This window comes from Dermacentor albipictus, chromosome 8, assembly GCF_038994185.2.
Source record: "Dermacentor albipictus isolate Rhodes 1998 colony chromosome 8, USDA_Dalb.pri_finalv2, whole genome shotgun sequence".
NCBI lineage: Eukaryota > Metazoa > Arthropoda > Arachnida > Ixodida > Ixodidae > Dermacentor > Dermacentor albipictus.
Window position 1 is genome coordinate 89,427,724 of NC_091828.1, and position 24,947 is coordinate 89,452,670.

The following is a 24,947-nucleotide window of genomic DNA, read 5'->3' on the forward strand; positions in this document are numbered from 1 at the left end:
TTTCGAGACACACGAGCGCCGGCAAGGAGTCCCTATACGGCTGCCGGCCAACGCGTTTACTAAAGCGTCCGCGATTCTCGTGGCCAACGCCGTAGTAGACGCCGCGGTTGCCTCCTCCTGCGTGCGCTCCATACGGAGCGGCGGCCGAGGTAGACGTCATGGCACCGTAGCACTCGCAGGAGAAGAACGCACCTCCTCCCTCGCCTCCCCTCCCTGCCTCACTCTCGACAAGAGAGGGCACGCATCCGGGCCGCGTTCCTCGCTCACGCACGCGGGATTAAACCGCGTTCGCCTACGTTCCCCGGGTCACCCTCACACGCTTTCACTCATACAGAACCTCACTGCGGCGCCGGCGGCGACGGTGGCAGCGGTGACGTCGAAGGCAACGGCATAAATGCATCTGCAGTGTCCATATAATTGATATCATAATAAAAGAAGAAAGCGGCAGTTGCTGGCAGTGCAATGAAGCAGTCAGGGATCTCTGAATGCAATTGCGTTCCACAATAAAAGTAGAAGCTTAAGCGGCCTCCAAATATTTTACGCGTTCGCACCGATGTCACAGCCGTTGCACGAAGTTAATCGTAGACCGTACAAGAAAACTCTTTCGTGTTAAATAAAACTGGCCGCGGGATGGATGTGAACCCATGGCTTGGCACTACGCGCGCAAGGCTATATCTAATTTTACTACCACGGCATCGCTTTACTCGTCCACTTTCTTGGGAGTTTATATCTGTTGACTACAGTTACCCATGGTTGCCTTAGCCAGCGCCTCCACTCGCGTCCTTGGTGGCGGATGTAGAACATATTTTCTGCTGCAGGCGTCACGTAGAACTCGAATGTTGGGTAGCAGATTGTAGCTTGGCCTGCTACGGGAACGGTGATAAACGTATCGGAGAAGTAATAGTCTAATGGATGGCCAACACAAACGTGACTTGCTTGCATCTTCATTCATCCATTACATTCGTCCAATTCTCACTGCTGGTAAGTTCACATGAAATTTTGAAGATGCTGACGTTTCAATTTCTGGAAATTCGTTTCAGGCACAAGCTATGGCAAATTGGCATGCTTTCAGTACCGGCTGCCTTCAACATGCTACGACATGTTCCCTAAAGAAAGGGAAAAAAGCTCTCCTGAGCCCTCTCCTGATCTCCTTTCCCTCGCATGCCGCGGGAGAGGGCACGCATCAGGGCCGCTTTCATCGCTCGTGCAGGCGAGATTAATCGAGTTGGCCAGCTCACCCTCACAAGTTATCACTCACACCAAACCTCATGGTGACGCCGACAGCAGAAATTCGCCTGCAGTGTCCATACAATCGCTATCGCAATAAGAGAGCATGTCACATAAGAAAATAATAACGTTAAAATCAAAACTATTTTGCTAACGTTACCATATTTGAAAACTAATTACGTAGCAATACTATTACAAACGTTTCCTGTGTTTACACTGGTGAGTTTCACAACATCTGCAGATATATTGTTACAGTGGTACAAGCAACACATTCATGTATGTTCATAGCATAATGTAAACACAATTGTACACGATAGTCAATTCCAAATTGTTAGTTTTCTTCAAAATGCTTTTTGAAAATAATATCTAAAGTCGCTCTATATTAGGTAGGAAATCTCTTTTTAAATGTCAGGAGAAATGCATACACTTTCTTAGTTCTAGTCGAAGTTTGTTCGAATAGGCGACTCATTAGCTGTAAGTTTGCTCTTGCTATATGTATTCTTTTGTTTGCTGACTGAGGTTGTGACTTTTTTACTTTCTTGCGGCTTTCGTACCAACAATACAAAAGATGTGATCAGTAGACTGGATTGTTGGGGCCTATACTACAATAGACCATTAGTGTAGTTTTATAATCAATTATAGTGGCAAACGGCATGATTTTTATTTTTCGGAAAACTAGTAGCGTTTGTGCAATTTAGTCTGAATTTGTCATAAAGCGTATTGATCTTTTCTGTATACTTACAGCTCGTTCTTGACATGTGCGGAATATGTTACCCTAGGCATATAGACAGTAATTGAAGTGGCTATGAAATATACTGAAATAAGTTATTCGTAATGTCGATATGTCTAATATGTCTCGGTATTTATGTGAGAGAAAACAAGCTTTACTATGTTTCTTGCGGACTTCGTTGCACTTAGGTTTAAATTTAAAATATAAAGTCAAGTACAACACGTAGGTGTTTTATAGAATTCACTCGTTCTAGGGGCGAACAATTTATTTTAAGTGTACATGAATGTTCATCCAGATTTTTACGTGAATTAAAACCAATGTAACTGCTTTTCTGTGTATTCAACTTTAGTCTCCTTGAAGAGAAAAACTTGTGCTTATCATCAAGCTCTGAATAAGTATAAATAAAAGTATGTTGCGGAGAGTCTTGGGCATACATATATAATCAAAAGTTTTCACGACACAAGGTAGGTCGTTATTATATAATGAAAAAAACATTCGTCTATGAATTCAGCCTAGTATACATCTGGTTGTTTCAAGAGACTCGGACCGGGTAAAAGTTGTTTGCACAGCCTGTGTACCGTTTTCTAGATAACATTTAAATAATTCTATGGAACATTCGACGAAAACCACAACATTGTGGTATGTTTTATAATATGATGTGGCTGACGACGTCAAAGAGCTTTTTTTACGTCAGGAAATATGCATAGCACTCTTCTAATCTCTTTAAGTGGTAGTTAATAATTTCTGATAAGGACAAGGCGGCTGTTTTATTTGGCCTACCGTTTCAAAATCCATGCTGACAGGGTGTAAGAATACTTCGGTGTTCTAGGAAGCACTTAATTCGTTTTATTATTAGTTTTACGAATACAATATCTTTAGTCCTGCGGATAGAGATAAGACGGTAGTTTTCCGGAATGATTTTATCTCTAGCCTTGTGAATCGTAATTATCTTTGATAATTTAAGACGTTCGGAATACGTATATGGGGAATAAGATAAGTTAAATATTTTTTGTAAAGGTGCACAAAGGTTATCGATGCATTTCTTCAGCGCCAGAGAAGGTATGTTGTCAGAACCGAATAAAATTTAACTGGCCTAGCGGTAACTGCTGTTAAACTTTCGCTTGCTGTTTTATCGGTAAACTTAAATGTATGAGGATTGCGAAGAGGGTACGGAATGTAATGTTCGCTGAAAGGCGCAGCCATTATCCGAGAACCTACTGTGCAAAAATATGCAATAAAGGTCAAAATGAAGATGTTTAATCACGCCCCGAGACCCTAGAATTCTCGTATGGTGTAAGGGTTTGCAGGGGGTTTAAGAACCCAGCTTATAATACGGCACGTTATTCGCGATTTGCCCGAATTTTTAGTTATTCAGATTGTGCAGTATTCTTTTTTATTACTTGAATGAGTACTGTTACTTCATTGGGGGCCAATCTGAGTTGTAGTACGTAATAGTCATTGCTTTTGTGCGTTTTTACTTTGAAATCACCCAGATCAACTTTCTGAATATGTGTTAAAATGTGCGTGTTCGTCCATGGGAAGATTGGTGTTATGTAATATCTCTGATCATCCATTGCTGTTTAGAATGAAGGGTATGCAGATCTTGGACAGATAATTCAACGAAATGAAAAGGCTCCAATGAATGAATGACTCCAACACACTGCATACGTTCCTGAAGAGCTGGAAAGATAATGCGACTATGAGTGCCCCGAAAATTACTACGCTAAACCTCTCTGACTGGGAATAAAATTAGAGGGGTGGAGTAATCACAATGGTTCCATCATAAATAGTACGCTGGCTGCCTTCAATGGCAGAGTTACATAAAATATGGTTGGTACAAGAAAACGACTTTGGTGTAACAAGCGTAGGTGGGGAAAAAGGCCATGATGTCATCATACGGCTTTGTCATAGTAGCCTCAATGAGAGTTAAAAAAACAGGAATCTACGCTGAAGTCCCCGCAACTCACTGTTTTTGGTTGATAGCATCAATAAAGTCAGCAATGGATCCATTGGAAACCATCTCAAAACGCTCTTCCTTCCCCGCATGCATGGAAGAGCCAAACATAATAATCGACCAACCGATCACGAAAGTAGAAGTCCGCGAGGCCATACACGGTCTACGAACATACTCTGCTCCGGGTCCTGAAGGCGTAACAAGCAAAATTTTACGGAGCCTGAACAGTGATTCCACAGAAGCGCTAACTATTTCAATAGGAGCTGGGAATCTGGCCGTATTCTTAAACAGTGGAAGGATGCTAAAGTTGCCATTATGCCAAACCCAGGCAAGAGGTTGCAGCAAGAGAACCTACCATCTCACTCAACTCCTGCCTAGGTAAGCTCCTGGAACACACGATTTCTCGCCTTAACAAACACATGTAAGTCCACAATGTGTGCCCTCGGACGATGACTGGTTTCAGGCGCAAGTTGCCCACGCAGGACATTGTGCTTCAACTTAAGCACCAACAATTAGACAGTTATCACAGCTCTGAACTTCAGACCCGGGCCATTATCAGTCTTCATCTAACAAAACCTTCAACAACCTTGATCACGAAGCCATCCTGACCCCGTTAAACAAACTAGTAGTATATAAACTTCAGAGCATACAATTACACTAAAGAATTTCTTATAGACAACACATCTACAATCATAGTCGGAGGGGTAACATAGGAGAGCGCTTCGCTGGGAAATAGAGGGACATCCCAGCGCTCACTCCTGTCTTCAACATGGCCATGCTAGGATTGCCAAGCAAGCTACTTAAAATCCCTAAACTACCGCATAGCTTACATACAGACGACGTAACACTCAAGAAACATTATTGATTTGAGTAGCATTAAAATCCAAGAAATTTTACAAACGTCATACTGACTTAGGAGAGCTGTTTGTTTACTTACTTAGAGTTGTACTTGCTCTGCCTTCATTGCTACATAGAGATCGGTAAAAAAGGAGAGGCGGTGTCGCGATTCATCAACTTCACCACGCAAGGCCTGTACTTTCTCAGAATATCAATCTAGTTATGAGATGCTCACAAGACGCTTAGGCAGTGCCTTTGCAGGCAGGCAAACTAAAGACATTTATTTTACGCCTCGATAATGAAGTGCTCCGTTTTTTGCAAGACGTTCGTGGTCTGCGCACGAAATGCTCTCATTCCTGCGAGAAGGGACCAGCCTGTTCATACCATGTTATATGCTTAACTGAAACTTGGCTTTGCAACAACTTACTGGCCAAGAATTACTCTTCGCCAGAATACAAAGTTCATAGATGTGACAGCGTGTGTGATGCTCGCGCTAAACATGGCGGTAGTGTGCTAATTGACGTCCGGAACAATGTCACCGTTATAACGCGCGCGGATCTTGAGATTGTACCAGAGACTGTGTGGCTTGAAGTTCCTGTTAAAGCGGTACGAATTTGTTGCTCTGCGCAGCCTACTTCCCTCCTAACATGATTAACGTGCAGTTGTCTGAGCATATTTTTTGTGAGCAATTTCCGAGCAATTTATCGATGTTGCAAAATATACTGTGCTGGTAGCTTGCGATTTCAATGTTCCATCCATGGTTTGCGATTCTTCTCACGTGTTATGCGTTATACGTATTATATGTTATACGTAACATGTTATGTATTAGTATTGAGGCGTAATGTGTGTCTTTTGTCTCAAAACCTAAAAAGACACTTTCTGCACAGCGAAAGAACTTAGAAATGCGCATTCCGTTCCAGCGCAGTAGACTGATAAGGCCCGTGATCAGAATATTAGGGCCGCGCACTCGCTTCTGTTGTTGAGCAAGGAAACCGTTTTAGATTTCGCTGCTAGAGGGACGCGTTCTCACTGAACGACGCGTTGGGTCGCTTTTGATACGTCATTTCGCCTTGTTTCTTCTTAAAACCTTCGCGTGCGTTAGTTTCATTAGTGCATCCAATTTTCACACTTTGTTCGTCCGATCAACTGTCTCCTCCTCAACCATGTTCACGCAGGGATGGTAGGTAGGCTAGCTAACGTTCTGCGTCACCAAAGTGAAAGAACTCTGCGACTTTCCTATAAAATGGCAACAGCTAGAATTTTTCCAGGCGAAATACTCCTTGTCGCTATGAGGTGCCAGTTGTAGAAGAAATGAATAAAAGAGCACTTATAGGTGAAGAAGTATACTGAAATTCATTCACTCCTGCTTTTCTGTATACAATGGTTAATAGTATTTAGTGAATGGAAGCTGAGGGAATCCCCATGCTAATTATGGGGTGTTCAGAATCCCTAGCCGTGAACAATTTCTGATCACTTGGCTCCATACGCACCGCAGTGCATCTTTCGCCTTTGTGCGGTATATGTTCTATACGAGATTATCACAAAGTGGTCGGCGGGCTCCTCTACCAAAAGTACTTCCAAGAAACGCTACTACTACGCCTTCCCGCATGTTAATTATGTCTACATGCAGAATACCTGCTAACGTAGTGATAGAGACAAGGCTACCATTGGTATGTTTTTTTCCACGCGCAGACGACGTAACAGTGTGCATACTATTAGAGACCTGGAACACGGCTAGGTCGATTGGCATAGCCTCAGACAAAGGGTAGTTGCTTCACGAACGCCAATTTCTACCCTGGTGCCGGGTAGGCCAAACTTCGGGAGGAAAAAGAACAAAGAAAAAATGAAGCCTCCTTCCATGCCAATGAATTCGCGAGGGGGAAACGCCATGCCGCTTATCGTGTGCCATGCGGTCGACGGGCACACGACCTTCTCTGCAGACACCAAGGGAAACCAACGCCACTCGCATTAATGTTTTCGTGTTGTTTTTCCTCTTTCAGATTACGTTTCCTACTCCTTCGGCTTCTAATTTTCTTTTATTACTCACAACATATGTGTAACGCATTTGTTGCATAAATCCTCAAGATGCGTGCCCCAGCACGCTAGGCAACGTGGCAATTTTGTTTCGGCAAAACATAATTTGGCAGAAAAGTGTGGTTTAATCACTGTCTGTATCAGCAACCCAACACACAGCAAGTCATTCAATACAGAATGCAATACGTCACTACAAATGGGCTCATTCAGTACTCTGATAGTGCATACGTAAGACAACTTCCTACAGTTCTTGGAAGGCAGAACATTGCTACAGAGTCCATGCTTGGTTTCTTTGCAGAACACTAATCTACCTAAGCAATTTTTCCGCCAGAGTTACTTGTGAATAAAAAAAAAGCATTATCAAGAGCCGGAGATCTACATATTTCGCATACCAGTAACAAAAACTTCCTTTTTAATTCCATACAACGTGTACAGTGGCTTCTCGAAATAACATGCTACACCTAGTCAGTTTTCTGCAAAGCTCTCCTTGTGCTAACGCGTCCATAAGTATCTGGCAAATTATTTCGAAAATGTAGTCTTCTTAATATGGGGTTTGTTTCGCCCTACAACACGTAAGACTACTAGACGTTCATTCAGATCTCCAACATTGCGAACAAGGTATCACTATTAGGTCCCTCGCGGGGAGATTGCAGATTTTTCTTAACATTTGTGATGCACTGAAATACTAAAGCGCCAAACAGACGACACAAGAAGAGACATGGACGAGCGCTCGTCCATGTCTCTCCTTTTGTCGTCTGTTTGGGCTTTAGTACTTCAGCTACATGCACCAACTAGCCCAACAAAAAGTTCTGCTGGAATGATGGTAATGCAGTTCATTTGCCCCACCATCATCTAGGCACAAATGGCATGGTTCCATGATAATAGCAACAAACAGCGCTAAGATCTTTTGTCGAGAAACAGAAAATCTAGGAGAAGCATGTGTCAATCGCCGGTGCATCATCAGCAGAAGATGGGCAAGGACAAAATGATGCGCAAAGGAAATATTGAGAGCGCCGCTTAGGGACATGGAGACATATATTCTAAATGCAACGCAAGTCGGCTGCATTCAATGCATAAGGGTAACCTGCACAAGACTCTTCTCTTTCGATCGGTTTTAAAGACCTCGTTCTAATACGCTGAATGTATTTTGCGTACTGTCTTTAGAAGAGCCTACAGGCTAAGTTACCTGCAATCTGTTTGAAGCATAGGAAAGGTATTAGATCGATGATACAAGTTTCATCATTGTATGGAGGTCATTTGTTATGAGCATCTATGTGTCCACACAATAAGGAGGCGAAAGCATTTCAACTTTCCTAAAACACGCCTGTCTGGCACAGCATGCTTTCTTTGCTTACTGAGATCATTCATGACTTGGCGGGAGAAGTTTTCCCCCTCCAAATTTTACTCTATTAATGAAATACTGAAGTCAACAGTGCTGAGTAACACTGGTACGTGCACACCTTTATATACGTAAGCTCAAGAAGATTCTAGCATCGCAAGAGCAAAGTATGGTAGCTATGTAATGATCTAGAGGAGGGTGCAAGTGTGGGAGCAAGGACTGCCTGCAGAAATAACACATTGCACGATAATAATTTAAATATAGAAATATGCCTAGATAATTTGAAAAGATAGGCTATTGAGCAGACCGCCCTAAGAGCTACCCGAACTACAAAAAAATATATCAGTCAGAATTTTTTTTCAAACTTTTGGAACTTTCTTTCTTCAAGCTGGTTTTTCTCTTGAAATAAAACTGTTTACAGCGCAAACACATGCAACCACAAAGTAAGGGACAGGACACAGCGCTTGTGTCCTGTCCCTTACTTTGTGGTTGCATGTGTTGGCGCTGTAAACAGTTTTATTTCAAGTACGCACCAACTCGCCCAGAAAGAAGTTTTAATGGTTTTTCTCTGCCGCTGTCTCGCGATGTCGCATAGACAGCAGGTCTATGGGACATTCATTAGAACAAGATATTTCTTATCATACACTTCTGTTTAGCTCATCCTTAAGTATAGCGGACACTTCAAACTACGCGACAACACTTAAGTGGTCCGAAAAAAGTTGTCAATGTTCTTCCCTTCCTCTTGCGATATTGGAGCGTCACCTCGCACTGCAAGAGTTGGTCGAACTCTGGGCTGACATGATACATCAACTTTTCTAGTGCTTCACTCGCGGTATTCTTCCGGCAGCTCTCTAACTTCGCTGACTTGCGATGCCTTTGTGAATCATCTCTCAGTCAGTGAATGACAGCTGCGGTCTCTGTTGAGTATATTTTTCCAGTTTGACCACGTTGCAGTGGCGTACAACCTTTAAAGAAAGATACATTATCATTACATCTTGTCAGGCTAGTTGACAAATTTTCGACGATGTTGCATGCTGTGTCAAGGAACACGCACGGCCCTATGTATTGGGTGTCCTGTTCTATTGGCAACACATCCGTGTCAAGCGACATCGTTTCATGTTTATGGAAACACGACATGAAAAGCCCATTCACTATGAAATTTCTTCTGCACGTGAAAAACAACGGAACTGCATTCGTGAAATAGTACTTTTATTTGGTGCAGGTGAGTTCTGTTCACATTTTGCTGTATACTTTCATGAACAAATATGCGCTCAAACTTTAATAAGCAATGTTGCAAACTTCACTGCTGCTCTACATTCATGATATATGTTAAGCATTGCTGGTTTCTCAATAGCTGGCTGAGAACACAAGGAATCAGTATTTAGAGCTAGTTTTCTTTATCGATGAAAGCTTGGTTAATCTTGTCAAGGGTTAGATAATTGAGAGTTCTGTTTATTTTCGGTTGATCTTTCTGCGAAATGGCCCTAAGCGTGAAACTAACATCCAATAGTTTAAAGGTGCTAGGCAACCAAGCATTGGAAATATTGCTCCGGAAGAATTTGTGCTGTAAAGCGGCAAACCAAGCTTAGGGAGAAGACGGCAGCGTGCGGACAGAACTGTCTTTGCCGTATCGTATGCTGAAGCGCCAAGTGCGGCGCGACATTTTACGAACGTGATTTCGCTCATTTTTAGCGAAAACTGTTCGACCTTTTAGTTGAGCTTAAAATCGGGAACATTGCGCACCCCAGGTGAGCAAGCGGTAAAGGCCGATCCACACGATGGACCAAGTCTGCGGGCCGATCGGTCACGTGATGCGTCGTCAACGGCCCGCCGCGGTCCGGTCCGGCGCAGTGCACATCCACCCGAAAGCACATGGTGTTTAAATAAATATATCTGCTGCACGCACGTGCAGGCGGAACGGCGAACATGAAACGACTGGCTTTGGCTCAGCCGAAAACTAGATTGGATTTGGCTGAAGACACTATGTTGCCGGGCAACATTCTTTGGCTACCCCGAAATCGCTGCGGTTTGCATGCGGTCCGCCGCCAAACCTGATGTGGGAAAAGCCACGGACATTTGTTGGACCGCGAGGGCCGCGGTCTTGCGCAGGCTAACGGCGGTCCACGCGAAGTGGTGACGTCCTATCCCATGATGCGCGGACCGTGGTCCAAAAGAGCAATTTGGTCCGTCGTGTATATCGGCCTTAACGAGAAACTGACACGCACACGGTTGCTTGGCGCAAGCGGAGCAAATTTCCGTGCGCAATGTCAGAGCACACCCGGCGCCGTAGGAGACGATTAGGAAAAGGCAGCGCTGGCCCTCCTACATGGCACTTGCGCCGTCACCTGTCAAGTGGTTTCTGTGCGAAAATAATTAAATGCAGAAGCACAGATTAGCGACAACTTATACCTTGCTTTCTTTACATTCATCGATGAGGGACCGCAGTTCCACTCGAAGAGTCGGCAACCGTCTACACATATCGAAGGGAAATGTTTTGCCTGCGCGTCTGCTAGCATAAATCAGCCCCGTATCTTTAGTTTTTTGCAACACCACACCAAAATGCAGCGCGGCACACCAAAAAAAAAAAAACATATTCACTTGAAAACAAGCGCGGAAGGCTTTTCATTACGCCATATAGTTGTTTTGGTAGGAAAAGACTCGAAACCGGTGTGCGCCAGCAATTATCGAATGTAAAAGAAAATAAGCAAACAGGTATTTTTCTGTCGGTTAGGCTCACCTTAAAAATTAATTCTACGTCTCGCAGATGGTGTAGCGAACCCAGTAATCCTAATATTTTTTTCTGCTGTCGTAAGCAGGTCGAACGGCTCGGGGATGTCACGTGACGACGCCTACACACACGTGCCGCACACAGGAGACATTGGCGTTTCTTAATCTGGCCTTGTTAATTTTATTTTTAATACGCGTAACACAATGAGCTTTAACTTTATATTTCGAGATATATCAGTTCATCATTGGCCGATTTAGTTTCGTACTCTACCGGCACGCTCTCGGTAGCGTGTCCTGAAGGAAGCAATGAAAAGTGTTCGTCGGCGCCGTGTGTCTGCTGCACAACACCTCTTCAGTAAAAACTCTTTCAACTTGGTGAGAGCTCCCTTAGGTAAAAGAGTGTTTGTTTGCACGTTCGTGTGTAAGACTTATTAGCTATCCCTGCCAGAGGGACGCGTTCGTCACTGAACTACATGCGGCGCGTCGCTTTTGATGCGCCATTTTGCCTCTTTGGCTCATGAAATGTTCGCGTATAGTAGTTCCATCAGTGCATCGGATTTCCACACCTTCTTTTCATGGCGGTATCAATTACATGGACACTGCAGGACCATTTATGCCGTCGACGCCACCGTGATGTTTTGTATGAGTGAAAGACTGTGGGGGTGAGACGGCGAACGCGGTTCATTCTCGCGTACGCGCGTGAGGGCAGCGGCCCGGAGGCTCACCCTCTCCGGTGGCGCCCGAGGCAGGGGGTCAGGAGAGGGAGGAGTGGCGTTCTTCCACGGCGGCTGATAAGCGTGCCTCGATGACCTCCTCGCACACCGCTACCGAAAGAGTGGAGACAACCGTGGCGTCTTCTGCGGTGTTGGCAACGCGAATCGCGGACACCGTAGGGACGCGTTCGCGGCGCTCGTGAGTTGTGAAAGCGATGTGCGACGTGGTCAAGATGGGCGCCCGCGCGGGCCTCACTTTCAAAGCGCTCTGCGATGTTTGCAGAGGTAGTGTAGTGGCGGTAGTTTCGTATGCGCTGTGCTTTCGACGTTTTGTACGTGTTGAAGCGACAGATGCAGGGAGATCAAGTGGCTGGCGGCTGCTGCGGCGATTCCTAACTCCAGCGTTTTCACAGACAATTTCCGCTGTCATCGACCGAGATGTGTTCCTGTTTACCTATGCGCGCGTGGCACCATGCCGCTTACTTTAGTTAAACACGTTGACGGGCTAGTTGGTTTGAGTCCACGATAGAATGTGCAGGCTCGGCTGAACAAGGACGTATAAAAAAGGATACAGCGCTTTCTGTGTGTCTTTCTACGTCCTCGTTGAGTGTCGCTTACACATTCTATCATTGCTAATTTAATTAGTAAGCGAATGTTTGCAAGTTTATACTGCCGATAAAGCTACTATATATCCTTACTTCGTAGAGCTATCTCCTAATTTGCTATCGCCATCTGTGCTTTTCATTCAAGGAGTAACTGCGAATTCTTTTTCTTTTAATGAATTGTCTCCTCCTCCACGTTCATGCAGCGATGGCAGTTATCTGACCTAAGGTCGTGCATCACCGAAGTGAAAGCACTTTGTGGCTTCGTTATTACGCGGCAACAACTTGCATTTACTGTCAGAATTACTGCTCCTCGCTATAAAATGCACAATATACAAAGAGTGAATTAAGAACGCAGACAGCCGAAGAAGTTCCTTGAAATCGCTATACCATTGCTTTTAAGTAGAACATGAGCAATAGTATTTATTGAGTTGAAACTGACACCACACGAAGACCATTATGGGGGATGTTCAGGATCCCTAGGCGTGAACAAATGCCGAGAAATCGGCTCCATTCGCAATATCCGAGGCTGTTGTGCCCGCTTCTCGGCCTTTTGGCTAAGATCAAAGTGTGTGGATCAGGTGCTTTTCACGTGCGTATCATCAGCCTGGGCACCACGCATTGCGTCGTGGTTGCTTAGGTGAATCAGCCATGGACCGACCAGCGCCTGCCCAACGCCCAACGAAAGCCCAGTGCTTTCTCTTCAATGTACCGGTTTCGACGCCGGTTGACGCCATCATCGACTCCATCGAAGAAGTCGTAGGTGCCAGAGGCTTGCAGTATCTGCAACATCACGGCGGCAACAATTTCTTGGCAGCTGTCCGCTCCGCGGCTCAGGCAGCCAAGATGGCGGCAAAAGGTTCCCTGCTGCTCGCCAACAAGGTCGTACCGCTGGAACGCATGGGCACTCCAGTCGTTTATGTGACGGTCTACCGTCTTCCACCCTGTGTCAGTGACGACGCCCTGATTGCTGCACTTGCACCATATGGGAAGTGCCGCGGCATTTCCGACGTCGTTTTCAAGGACAGGACGGACATCAGCAATGGCAGCCGACTGGTCAAGCTTGAGATGGTAAAACCTCCACCGAATTTCATCATGGTGACTGGCTTTCGGGTAATGCTGGAATACAAAGGAATGAAGAGAGTGTGCTCCAAGTGCGGAGCAGAAGGTCATTTTGGGGCCAGCTGCACATCAGCTCGATGCGGCCGATGTGCCATTTTCGGCCATGCGACTGCAACGTGCAACGCGCCATGCAGACGTTGTAATGGCGAGCACGCCACTGTTGACTGTGTGTTGCCACGTTCGTATGCTGCTGCAGTGACACCAGTGACGCCCGCCCAGCCAGAACCGGGCGAGAATACCTCTGAAGAGGCAGCACAGACGCAAGCCACAGATCAACCAGGAAAAGAAAGTGCCCCGGAGGCGTCGACGCCAGCGTCCCCCGATGCCAGCGACACTGCTTCTTCTCCCTCTACTGACGAAGAGAGCAACGAGACGCCACCTGCCACAATGGCGTCGTCTGCCACGGAAGACGATGAAGAGCCTTCGTTAGACGCCCAGTCTACGCTATCACAGCGGGAACGGCTCCTTGCATGTGCTCCAACACCGAACGCTGGCGGGAACGCGGCTGGACGTTATCGCGGCCTCCCCGAAGTCTCGGCGGGTCCGTCGAGGTTCACGCCGGTTGCCAAGACAACGACCGCGCTTGCGAGTGGTGCTAGTACAGCGGTGAATGAGAGACGCACGCGCTCGCAAATAGTGTCTGAAGACGCCAAGAGAATGCTCTCTTCAGAGAGCTCTACGTCATCAGAACCAATGGCGACACCCTCCAAGAAATGCAAGAAAATGCCACGAGACACCACTACCATGGACGTTGTCTCCGATCCGGAGACGTACTAACAATGGCGCCTTACACTGCATCTGCTGCCCGTAAAGGCTGCTTTTTCTTTACTCCCCGCTACGAAGCTCAGGCAGCGTTGACGGAACGATGTTTGGCGCAGACATCGCGTTTCCGTCCCTGTGCGAGCGTCTGCAACCTGGGTTTTTTAGTAATCAGCTTGCTTCCGACTAACTTGTGTGAAGAACGTGAACAGTGCCCGTTTCGATTTCGCCGCTGTGATACTCCTAAGTCATTGCTGACTTTGCCGTGTTCTGGCTGTTGCACTGATGTACGACGCCGATTCAGTTCGCTACTAGTTGTGGTAAGCCATTTGTCTTAGTCTATTTCGGTACGCAACTAACTCACCATGTATTTGCACATAATGACACTTAACGCACAAGGATTTCGTAGCATAAATAAGCAGAGGGAAGTAATTCATTTTGCTCGCGAGAAAAAAGTCGACCTCCTGTTTCTTCAGGAGTGTAACTTGAGAAACAAGCAGGACGTTAAAAGATTTTGCGATGAATTTTCTGTTAAAGCTTATTTTTCATATAGCCCCGGGAGATGTCGCGGTGTAGGAGTGGTGGTTTTTCGTAGGGTGCTTCTACATGGAAGTCACCGCCTTTTTGACTTGGAAGGTCGTGTAATAGCTTTTGATTTTTTCTGGGGTGAGAGGAAAGTTCGGGCATTGAATGTCTATGGACCCGCCGTATGGTCAGACCGCAATGACTTCTTTGCGAGACTCTCCCCCTTTTTGTTAGACAACCACCCATTCTTTATCGTTGGCGATTTCAACTGTGTGCTCGACCCCATGCGCGACTCACGAGGGCCACGACAATACGCTTCCAATGCGCACGCAACTGAATTATCTCGTATAGTGACAGAATACAATTTATCGGATGCCTGGGTCCATATGCATGGCGGAAGTTTTGGCGCCACATGGCAGCAAAGGCAATCACAATGTCGTCTAGATCGAATGTATTTCCCCCCTGAATTAACAACGCAAATTGTCCAGTGCAGCATCCTCGATCTCCCCGCGGACGCCGGGCACATTTCAGATCATCGCCCTTTCGCTGTCATATTGAACCTCGAGGGAAGGCCAGGTGAACGCACTGACATGTGGAGACTAGACATTGCTTCTTTGCGTGACCAGGCGACTATAACCGAATTAAAAGCGTCAGTAGCTACAGCAGTTTGCGATTATGAATGCAACATCGGAGCGTGGGATACCTTAAAGGAAAGGTGGAGGTCAGTATGCATAGCAGCTAGCAGGAAACGGAAAAGAAAAGAGACCGAGCAGCTTTGTGAGTGCCTGAGAAGGATAAGAATAGTACGAGACGGTAACTCCCAAACACAGTTAATCCGCGAATACCTAGATCTTCAGCGTGAACGCTACCATAGACTTATGAGCTGGTACTCTCGCACCTCTGCAAAGGCGTGGATGACCAACAGACCAATTTCTGACCCCGAGGTACTGCGGCTGGCTCGTGCGTCCAGCGGGAGGCAGAATGGCAGCTCTTTCATTGAAAGAGTTATAATAGAAGATGGCACAGAGAGTGGTGCGAGGCGAGATATCGAAAGAATTTTTTGGAACTGGTTCTCAGATGCATTTTCATCGGAAAAGATTTATGATGCAGAGCTATTGAGTGAAGAAATTTCAGACTTTTGCGCTAACCTACCTCAAGTAGAAGATACAGAAGGCCAGAATTTATTGTCTCCAACAAATCTGCAAGAAGTTTTTGATGTTATACGATCTATGAACAGCGGATCAACACCCGGTCCAGATGGCTTACCAGTCGAATTTTACCGATCTTGCTGGGAGGAAGTAGGAACTGCCTTAGTGTCGCTCCTTAACGGCATTCTTGCGCGGGAAGGTATTCCTAAATCGTTTAATCGGGGTCGCGTAATGCTCTTGCCAAATCCAGACTCCAACCTTGCAGAACCCTCATCCTGGAGGCCTATAACGCTGCTCAACACAGACTATAAAATATTGACAACCCTTCTTGTAAATCGCATGAAAATATTATTGCCAAAAATAGTCAGTGTACATCAAACATGTTCCGTGCCGGGTCGGAGTATATTTTCATCTCTCAACTTAACACGTGATATCATACATTACACAGCAGCGCGTGAAGCTTCAGGAGTATTACTAAGCTTGGACCAAGCCAAAGCGTTCGACCGCTTAGAACACCAGTACTTATTTGAGGTTTTACGATGCTATAACTTCCCTGACGAGTTTGTAGACATCCTGCGGATGTTGTATTCGCGAACAACAGCTGAGCTACTGCTTAACAGCATTTTAACACCTAGATTTGATGTGACAAGGGGAGTGCGGCAGGGTTGTCCTTTGTCACCCATATTGTTTGTGCTTGCGATTGACCCGTTGTTGAGGCGGTTTAGCGAGAGCCCGCTCATAAGAGGTCTTCCTATGCCGGGATCCGGGTGCAAAAAAGTATCGGCGTATGCGGATGACATCACTTTGTTTTTACGGGGTGGGGACAGTCTTGTAGAGGTATTTCGTATTTATAATCAATATGCTTCACTGTCAGGGGGCAAAATAAATGTTAGGAAATGTGAAGCATTAAATTTAGGTCGCGGCGAAATAACGCTACCTGGGGACATTAAACAGACCGAGCATATGCAAATACTAGGTATCAAATTTTGTACAAGTGGTGTTTCACCTCACACGTGGCGAGAAATTGTCAGCTCCATTAAAGAACCGTCAGAAGCAGTGACTGCGTCGCCACTGCCGCTGGCAGAAAGGGCTTTCTTCATTAAGAACGTATTGTGCAGTAAACTGTGGTTTGCTGCAAGGGTAGCTCTCCCGCCGTCACCAACAGTTCGAGTAGTAAACTCACTTATTTTCTCATGGTTCTGGCTAAACAAGTCGCAATACGTAGCGCAGCAATTTTTGCGTCTGCCTAAATCCAGTGGAGGATGGAGCTTGCCGTGCATAGTTACATTCGGTAGGCTGTTGTGCACTAAGTGTACATGTGATCTACTTGATGATGATGAGTACCCTGGTAGGCCACTGCTCCTTTATTGGCTGGGCCATTACCGTCGAACGCTTATGCCGCAGAGTACAGGCAACTTGCTTCCGACGGCGGTAACGCCAGCACCGCAGTATGCGGCGGCTGCGCGCTTGCAAAGCCAGCTTGTACAACTAAGAATCACAAAGTGGCGTGCGACACCAGTTTCCAGGCTTTGTGAAATGTTGTGTGAGACAGCTGTACCTCCACGGACAGCTACTACACAAACATGGACAGCTGTGCTTTCACCTGATTTGCCCTCTCAAGTGAAGGACTTTCATTGGCAATATCAGTGGGGTATTCTGCCTACAAAAGACAGGCTTAAACGCTGGCTTATGGTAGCGAATGATAAATGCATATATTGCGCACAAACAGAGACCAACGCGCATGTAGTAAAGGACTGCGTTGTAGCACGCACCTTCTGGAAGCTAGTTGCAAGAATGTTCGGAATATCCATCGTGCGGCCACGACAGCGCCGGGATCGGTTTGCGAGTCTCGTCTACTACAGCGCTAGCTACATTTTGTGGTGCTTCCGTAACATCGCAGAACGATCTCGACAGACAAATAGAGCAATGTACCCCAGATTGCGGAAACTACGAGTGTTAATATGGGGTCATCTTGAAGAACAGTTGTTCAAACTCGGTGAAGTCGAGTTTCTTCGCCGCTGGTCTACGCGGTACATAACCGTCTCCCGAGGCAAAGTCTCTCTACAGCCAGAATAATGATCAATTCGGTTGCCCGAGTTCAGGCTGTGTCAGTATGTGCCTCGTCGAGGCCGACAATAATGCTTTTGCGTGGATGTGGTAATGAGTTTTGTTGTTGTTGTTGTGTGTGGCAAAGCCAGTGTCAAGAAGACACCATTTATTACTTCATTTGTTAATCTTTTTTGTTTACATCAAGTATGATGTATTACATGTGATGTACCTCATACTGTACTTTTCGTTCCTACCACTGTTGTAAGTGTGCCTACGGGTGAATAAATTTCCTTTTCAATCTCGTTTACATCAAGTATGATGTATTACATGTGATGTACCTCATATTGAACTTTTCGTTCCTACCAGAGTTGTAAGTGTGCCTACGGGTGAATAAATTTCCTTGTCAATCTTGCTGTATTATTGATGTGGTATACGAGACTATCACATACAGATCGAGAGGCTCCTCCATCAAAAGTTGTTCCAAGAAAAAGTACTACTACGCTTTCCCGTATGTTTATTACTTATACGAGGGCAACATCTGGGAACAAAGTCATATACAGACTGCTACCATTCGGTATGTCCTTTCCGCACGGTGACCACGTCGCGGTGTGTACACTACATCGCTACATAGAACCTCGACAGGACGCCCTACATGATCCCGGAGGATGGTGTGCCCCCATGGGACTGGTACTTTCGGGTACAAAGGCTACATTCCCGTTCAGCATCGTTACAGTGGGTCAACGACTCCTTCTACAAATATCCATTCATCTGAACCAAACTAACTCAATCTAGTACTGACGATCCATGTACTCCGAATCGAACTGGACATTTGTGGCTGTGCGACAGCATGTATTTAATGTAATCGCATCACGGTTTGCTCAGGGATTGCTACGTGAGCACGGGCTTACCACAACGCTTACCACATCAATATAGCGCCAATGCGTTTAGTCTCATCCGCCGCACCAATCGAAAGTGAAGAACGAATGCGAGAAAGCTGGGCTAGCTGAATTTCATGTAACTAATGAATTTCCATTGTTTCCGACGGAACAAAAAAAAATCTGAATAAGAGAGATCAGAAGTGGCAGGACGCTAGTTCTTCAACTGATTTCATGTCGACAAGGCGCAGAACAAAAGACCTAGAATAATGGCACAAGTGTCCAGGTGCTCAGCTCAGGTGTAACTATACAAAGCCAACACACACGGACAACAAGGAAAGCGCAGGGGAAATTACTTGTTTATTCAAGTGAAATGTAGCAATAATAAATAGGTGAAATTGGGTGAAAAAAAGATATGTTTTATCCTTCTTTCATAGGAATCGGTAGAACATCAAATGAAAACGTGTCTTCACAGAATGTTTTGCGTGTTTGCTTTGTGCACTCATAGTCCGGTGCAGGGATAGGTGGAGGATTTGGTGGCTGGCGACCGTGTTGCCGGATTGCTTGGCGTACGGCTGTCCTGTTGGCGAGCGGCGTCGTGCTATGGAATCGCTTCGGTGAGCGTACGAGCATCCTGGTATTGTTCCTTAGTGTGTTTTGCAGCCAGCTTAGTAGCGACGTGCTCAGCTTGAGGAATATGAGTGCCATAGATCCGAGATTGTGCCGCAAACACGCGATGACGTACTGCTTCGAGCTGGCTTCGAGATTCGCCCGCGAACGTCGTTGCCTTTCTGCGCTAATTGACGCAGCAGTTCTCTTAGTAGATTCCATCGCGATCGGAGCAGTTGGCTGCGTGTAAGCAGTGCTGATGTATGTTGACGCTAAACTCCGTAGGGCACGAGTTGCACAGGCTAGACAAACGCGGAGGAATAACAATGTGTAGAAAGTGCGTCGTCACCTGAGCGGAAGGCCTACACCCGGCTACACCAGGCTACGCCGCGTTGGAGCGTTCGCTGCGCTGAGACTACAGAAGCGCTCACCGTCGGTGCTCCTTAGCCTCAGGATGCAGTGCTTCGCGTCAACGCTGCACGGTGGTGGCGGATTCCCTGTCAAGATAAAGCATATAAACCTGGTGTTGTTAAAGATCCCGTGTCGCACAAAATTCGGTGTCAGCGTCCAGCGTCGGCACCGACCACCTCGAGAGTGAAAAATAATTTCGAAACACGTAGGCCCTCCGCGTGGCGCGCACGCATCACTAAAGTGTTTTGAAATTCTCCAAGTAAAACGCGTCAGAAAACTCGTATAGTAGAACCTAAACACAACCTACAGACGTGGCAACGTCGGACTGTAAGTTGAATATACGAGAAAGCTGATTCTGGCCACCCTGCATACGCAATGCCTCATGACCTCGAGCGTACCGGAATCTTGCAAAAACGCTAACATAATCCTAATTCATAAGAAAGGAGACGCCAAAGACTTGAAAAATAATAGACCGATGAGCTTACTGTCCGTTGCCTACAAACTATTTACTAAGGTAATCGCAAATAGAATCAGGAACACCTTAGACTTCTGTCAAGCAAAGGACCAGGCAGGATTCCGTAAAGGCTACTCAACAATAGATCATATTCACACCATCAATCAGGTAATTGAGAAATGTGCGGAATATAACCAACCCTTATATATAGCTTTCATTGATTACGAGAAAGCATTTGATTCTGTCGAAACCTCAGCAGTCATGGAGGCATTACGGAATCAGGGTGTAGACGAGCCATATGTAAAAATACTGAAAGATATCTATAGCGGCTCCACAGCCACCATAGTCCTCCATAAAGCAAGCAACAAAATCCCAATAAAGAAATGCGTCAGGCAGGGAGATAAGATCTCTCCAATGCTATTCACAGCATGTTTACAGGAGGTATTGAGAGACCTGGATTGGGAAGAATTGGGGATAAAAGTTAATGGTGAGTACCTTAGTAACTTGCGATTCGCTGATGATATTGCCTTGCTTAGTAACTCAGGGGACCAATTGCAATGCATGCTCACTGACCTGGAGAGGCAAAGCAGAAGAGTGGGTCTAAAAATTAATCTGCAGAAAACTAAAGTAATGTTTAACAGTCTCGGAAGACAACAGCAATTTACAATAGGCAGCGAGGCACTGGAAGTCGTAACGGAATAATACACCTACTTGGGGCAGGTAGTGACGGCGGATCCGGATCATGAGACGGAAATAATTAGGAGAATAAGAATGGGCTGGGGTGCGTTTGGCAGGCATTCTCAGATCATGAACAGCAGGTTGCCATTATCCCTCAAGAGAAAAGCATATAACAGCTGTGTCTTACCAGTACTCACCTACGGGGCAGAAACCTGGAGGCTTACGAAAAGAGTTCTACTCAAATCGAGGACGACGCAACGAGCTACGGAAAGAAGAATGATAGGTGTAACGTTAAGGGATAAGAAAAGAGCAGATTGGGTTAGGGAACAAACGCGAGTTAGTGACTTCTTAGTTGAAATCAAGAAAAAGAAATGGGCATGGGCAGGACATGTAATGAGGAGGGAAGATAACCGATGGTCATTAAGGGTTACGGACTGCATCCCAAGGGAAGGGAAGCGTAGCAGGGGGCGGCAGAAAGTTAGGTGGGCGGATGAGGTTAAGAAGTTTGCAGGGACGGCGTGGCCACAATTAGTACATGACTGGGGTTGTTGGAGAAATGTGGGAGAGGCCTTTGCCCTGCAGTGGGCGTAACCAGGCTGATGATGATGATGATGATGATGATTATGATGATGATGATGATGATGATGATGATTCTGCTACGCGGTAACTAAAACAGAAACCCCTTTTCCAGCGTTTCACGATTCATAGAGTGGTGCGCCCTCCTCGGTTCCTTGCAACAGCATTCAGATGGCGCTCGCCTCAGCGCATGCGCGGAGGTAAACGTGGAGAATAAAAAAAGAAAGCTGCAGTTGCCGGGAGCGCTTCAAGCCATCAGGGAACTCTGATTGCTTTTGCATTGCACTGTAAAAGTTGAAGCTTAAGCATTCTCAAATTTTTTTACGGGTTTCAACTGGCCGCACGTTGGATGTGAACCCGTCTGTTCGCATTACGCGTACAATACCCTTCCTAATTTCACTACCGTGAAAACGCTTTTCCCGTCCACTTTTTTGGCGTTTGCATATGTATACTATATTTATCCTTAGGAGTGCTAGTCAGCACCACAGCTCACGTTCTTAGTGCGGATGTGGAACATCCTTTCTGCGGCAGGTGCCACGTAGAGCGTGAACATGGTTTGGTGACATAGTTTAGTGAACTTGATTTGATTTTCTTTGACGTCACAGCCATTACAGGAAATTGATCGTGGACCCCAGCATAAAACACTTTCTCATTAAAAAAGATCTGGCTGCAGTTTGATTTTGAACCCGTGTCTTACATATATATATATATATACTAGAGGTAACCCTGGGAATGTCAGCCAGCGCCATCACTCATGTCCTTAGTGGCGGATGTCGAACACAGTTTCTTCCGCAGGCGTCACGTATTACGTGAACTTGGTTGGGTGACCTATTGGACCATGGCGTGCTATGGCACCGCTGCTAAACGCGTCAGAGAAATAATAGTCTAAATACCGCCAACTGAAGCGTGTATTATTCGCACCCGCCACAATCTATTCAATTCATCCCATTCACACAGCTGGTCTATTCACATAGTTGGTCTATAAGATCTGCAAGAATCATCCTGCCCGTCACGAGGAGTGCACAGTGAGTTCAGATACACCCGCTTGCCTCGCCACTGTTCCGTGAACAAAGATGGGTCTGCAAATGAACCGCCAATTCCTGGAATCTCGTTCTCTCTACAATGATTGGCTTATTCTTCTATTCATACATGCAATAATACTGTCTCCGATTCAGGAGGGGAAATATTTGAGTAAATAGCCCTCTTATTCGGTGTTGTAAATACTGTATGTATCGCAAATTGTACGTTGGTTCTCTATACTTTCTCACATTCTTGTCCCTTTCTGTTTAGCACTCCGTTCTGGCTGCTGTTTGTGCGCCAGTAGAACTTTCCTATACAACTACAAACTTAACAGTTTCCTTTTGCACAGCCAGCTTTGTAAATTGACGCAGACGCGAAGCCATGAGCGTTGCGCACGGCTCTTTCTGTAGATGCTGCTTGAGCAAAGCATTGTGGTGGGTGAGAAGGCTCAAGTTTGCCAACGAATCTTCCTTGTTTATAAACATGAGAGAAGCAGAACGAATTGGGGTAAATTGATTCGGCGAAAGAATGTCAGGTGGGTCCAAAGCTTCCCGAATCGCGTATCTTTTGTCCGCGTATGGTTGGTCACACCCTTTTCTGCCTGTTTTGTCATGCTTGAAAAAAACCTAGACGACCGCATTGCTTTGGAGCAATTGTGGCGCGTCCAGCTGCATGCTGTCACGTGTCCTATCCATTTTCTTGGATTCCTGGCGTCCCAAAAGGAAGAGCTGCACTAGTTCTGCCTGGCTGAAAACATTTTGAACATTTTTCTTTTGGGTAAATATTCAATACTAGAAAAAGTAATTGCGCATTTTTGGATTCTACAGAATTTGTGCGTGACGACATCTCAGAACTGTGTGCCACCTGGAACACTACTAGATAATAGACAGTAGTGCTTCAGTAACAGGTTTTTCGCAGGACATATTTAAAATGGCTCATCTAAACAGACAGTGAATTGGAGGGGGACTCTTTTCAGGAGTTTTGTCGGCATTGAAAGCCAGACATGTCTCGGGGGGAAGGGGTTGGGGTAGGGGAGGGCCCCCTTCTGGATCCGCCACTGGTCTGTAGTGCCGTGGGACCCGCTATCTCTTAGTGCAACTGTATGTTTGTGAATGTAATAAAAACAAACAGAAACACCCTTGCACCCATCCGCAATATTCTTAGTCAGTGCACCCTTTTGGCGGGTAAAAGGGTGTTATGACATCTAGAACTGCCCTATCCTTCGCAAAAACTCATGATGATGAGCTAAGTATGGACAGCTGGGCTAGTTGGTTATGATTAGCATTGTGAAACATAGTTCCAGCGCACAATTGAACTAGGACGAGGAGAGAAAGACAACACGAACGCCGGTTTGATTTTTTTTTAGGACCACTCAAAAATATTTCCTTGGTCTAGGCAAAGGTCATCAGAGGTGTCAAAACAAAAATAAAAAGAAAAACTTTTCCCTCTTTTTTTTTCCTATTTACGTCACCCGTTTGCCCTGAGATATTCAATTTCTTTTGTCCCGGCGTTCGTGTTGTCTTTCTCTCCTCGTCCTTGTTCAATTGTGCGCTGGAACTATGTTTCACAATGATGATGAGATGTTTCTTGAATGAAAACACCCTTCAAGGGTGTTATAATTCGCAATTCTCACCATAAAGGGTGTAAATCATTTTACTGTCTATAGAGAGACGTTGAAGGCGCTTTTGTGTCTTGAAAGCGATCTGCGTTGTTTGCAGAGTGCACTTAGTGCCAGTAGCTTCGCATGGGCTGTGCCTTCGACGTTTCGTTGACGTTGAAGCGACATATGAACGAAGGTCAATTAGCTCACGGCTGTAGTCGTGATTCCCAAGTCCGGCGTTTTCAGACACTTTCCGCTGTCATCGAGCGGGATGGGCTCATGTCTACCTGTGTGCACGTACGTGACACCTTGCTGGCAAATTTGGACAAACGCGTTGACGTGCTAGTTGGTTTGAACCGCTGATAGAATGTTTAACCGCGACTGAATAAGGACGTAGAAACAAGCAGACAGAAAGACAGTGCTGTCCTTGTATGTCGGTTTCTTTCTACGTCCTCGTTGAGTCACGCTTACATATTCTATCATTTGGTAATTTAGTTAGTAAGCGAATGTTCACAAATTTCAACGACCTAGAAAACTACTATACTTACTTCGTACAGGTATCTAGTAAATTGCTATCGCAATCGGTGCTTCGCCTTTCAGACGTGACTGCAATTATTTTGATGAAATACCTCCTGCTCCACAATGTTGATGCAGAATGGTAGTTATGCCAGTGCGCTTCCGAAGTGCAAGCGCCTTGCGACTTTGTTATACAGCGGAAACAGCTTGCATTTTGGGGCGGAAATACTGCTCCTTTCTATGATATATCTAGCATACAAAAAATGATTTAAAGAGCTCACACAGCAGGGGAAGTGCATTGACAACGCCATACTGCTGCTTTTATACACCTAATGACTGTTAGAATATACGAAGTCGAAGCTGAGGCAAACCCCGGGCCATTGTTATGGGTGTTCAGCCTAACTAGCAGCGAACAAATACTCATAGGTGGCTCCATTGACAT

The 24,947-nt window shown here is 45.7% G+C and overlaps 1 long non-coding RNA gene across 1 annotated transcript in view; it reads right to left on the reverse strand.

Annotated features, from left to right (window-relative positions):
• Positions 1-18,982: 18,982 nt before the first annotated feature.
• Positions 18,983-24,947, reverse strand: part of LOC135918245 (uncharacterized) — a 60,446-nt gene continuing 54,481 nt past the window's right edge. Inside the window, exon 2 of the long non-coding RNA XR_010569608.2 lies at positions 18,983-19,747. This is a non-coding gene — a long non-coding RNA (uncharacterized lncRNA). The remainder of the gene's footprint in view (positions 19,748-24,947) is intronic.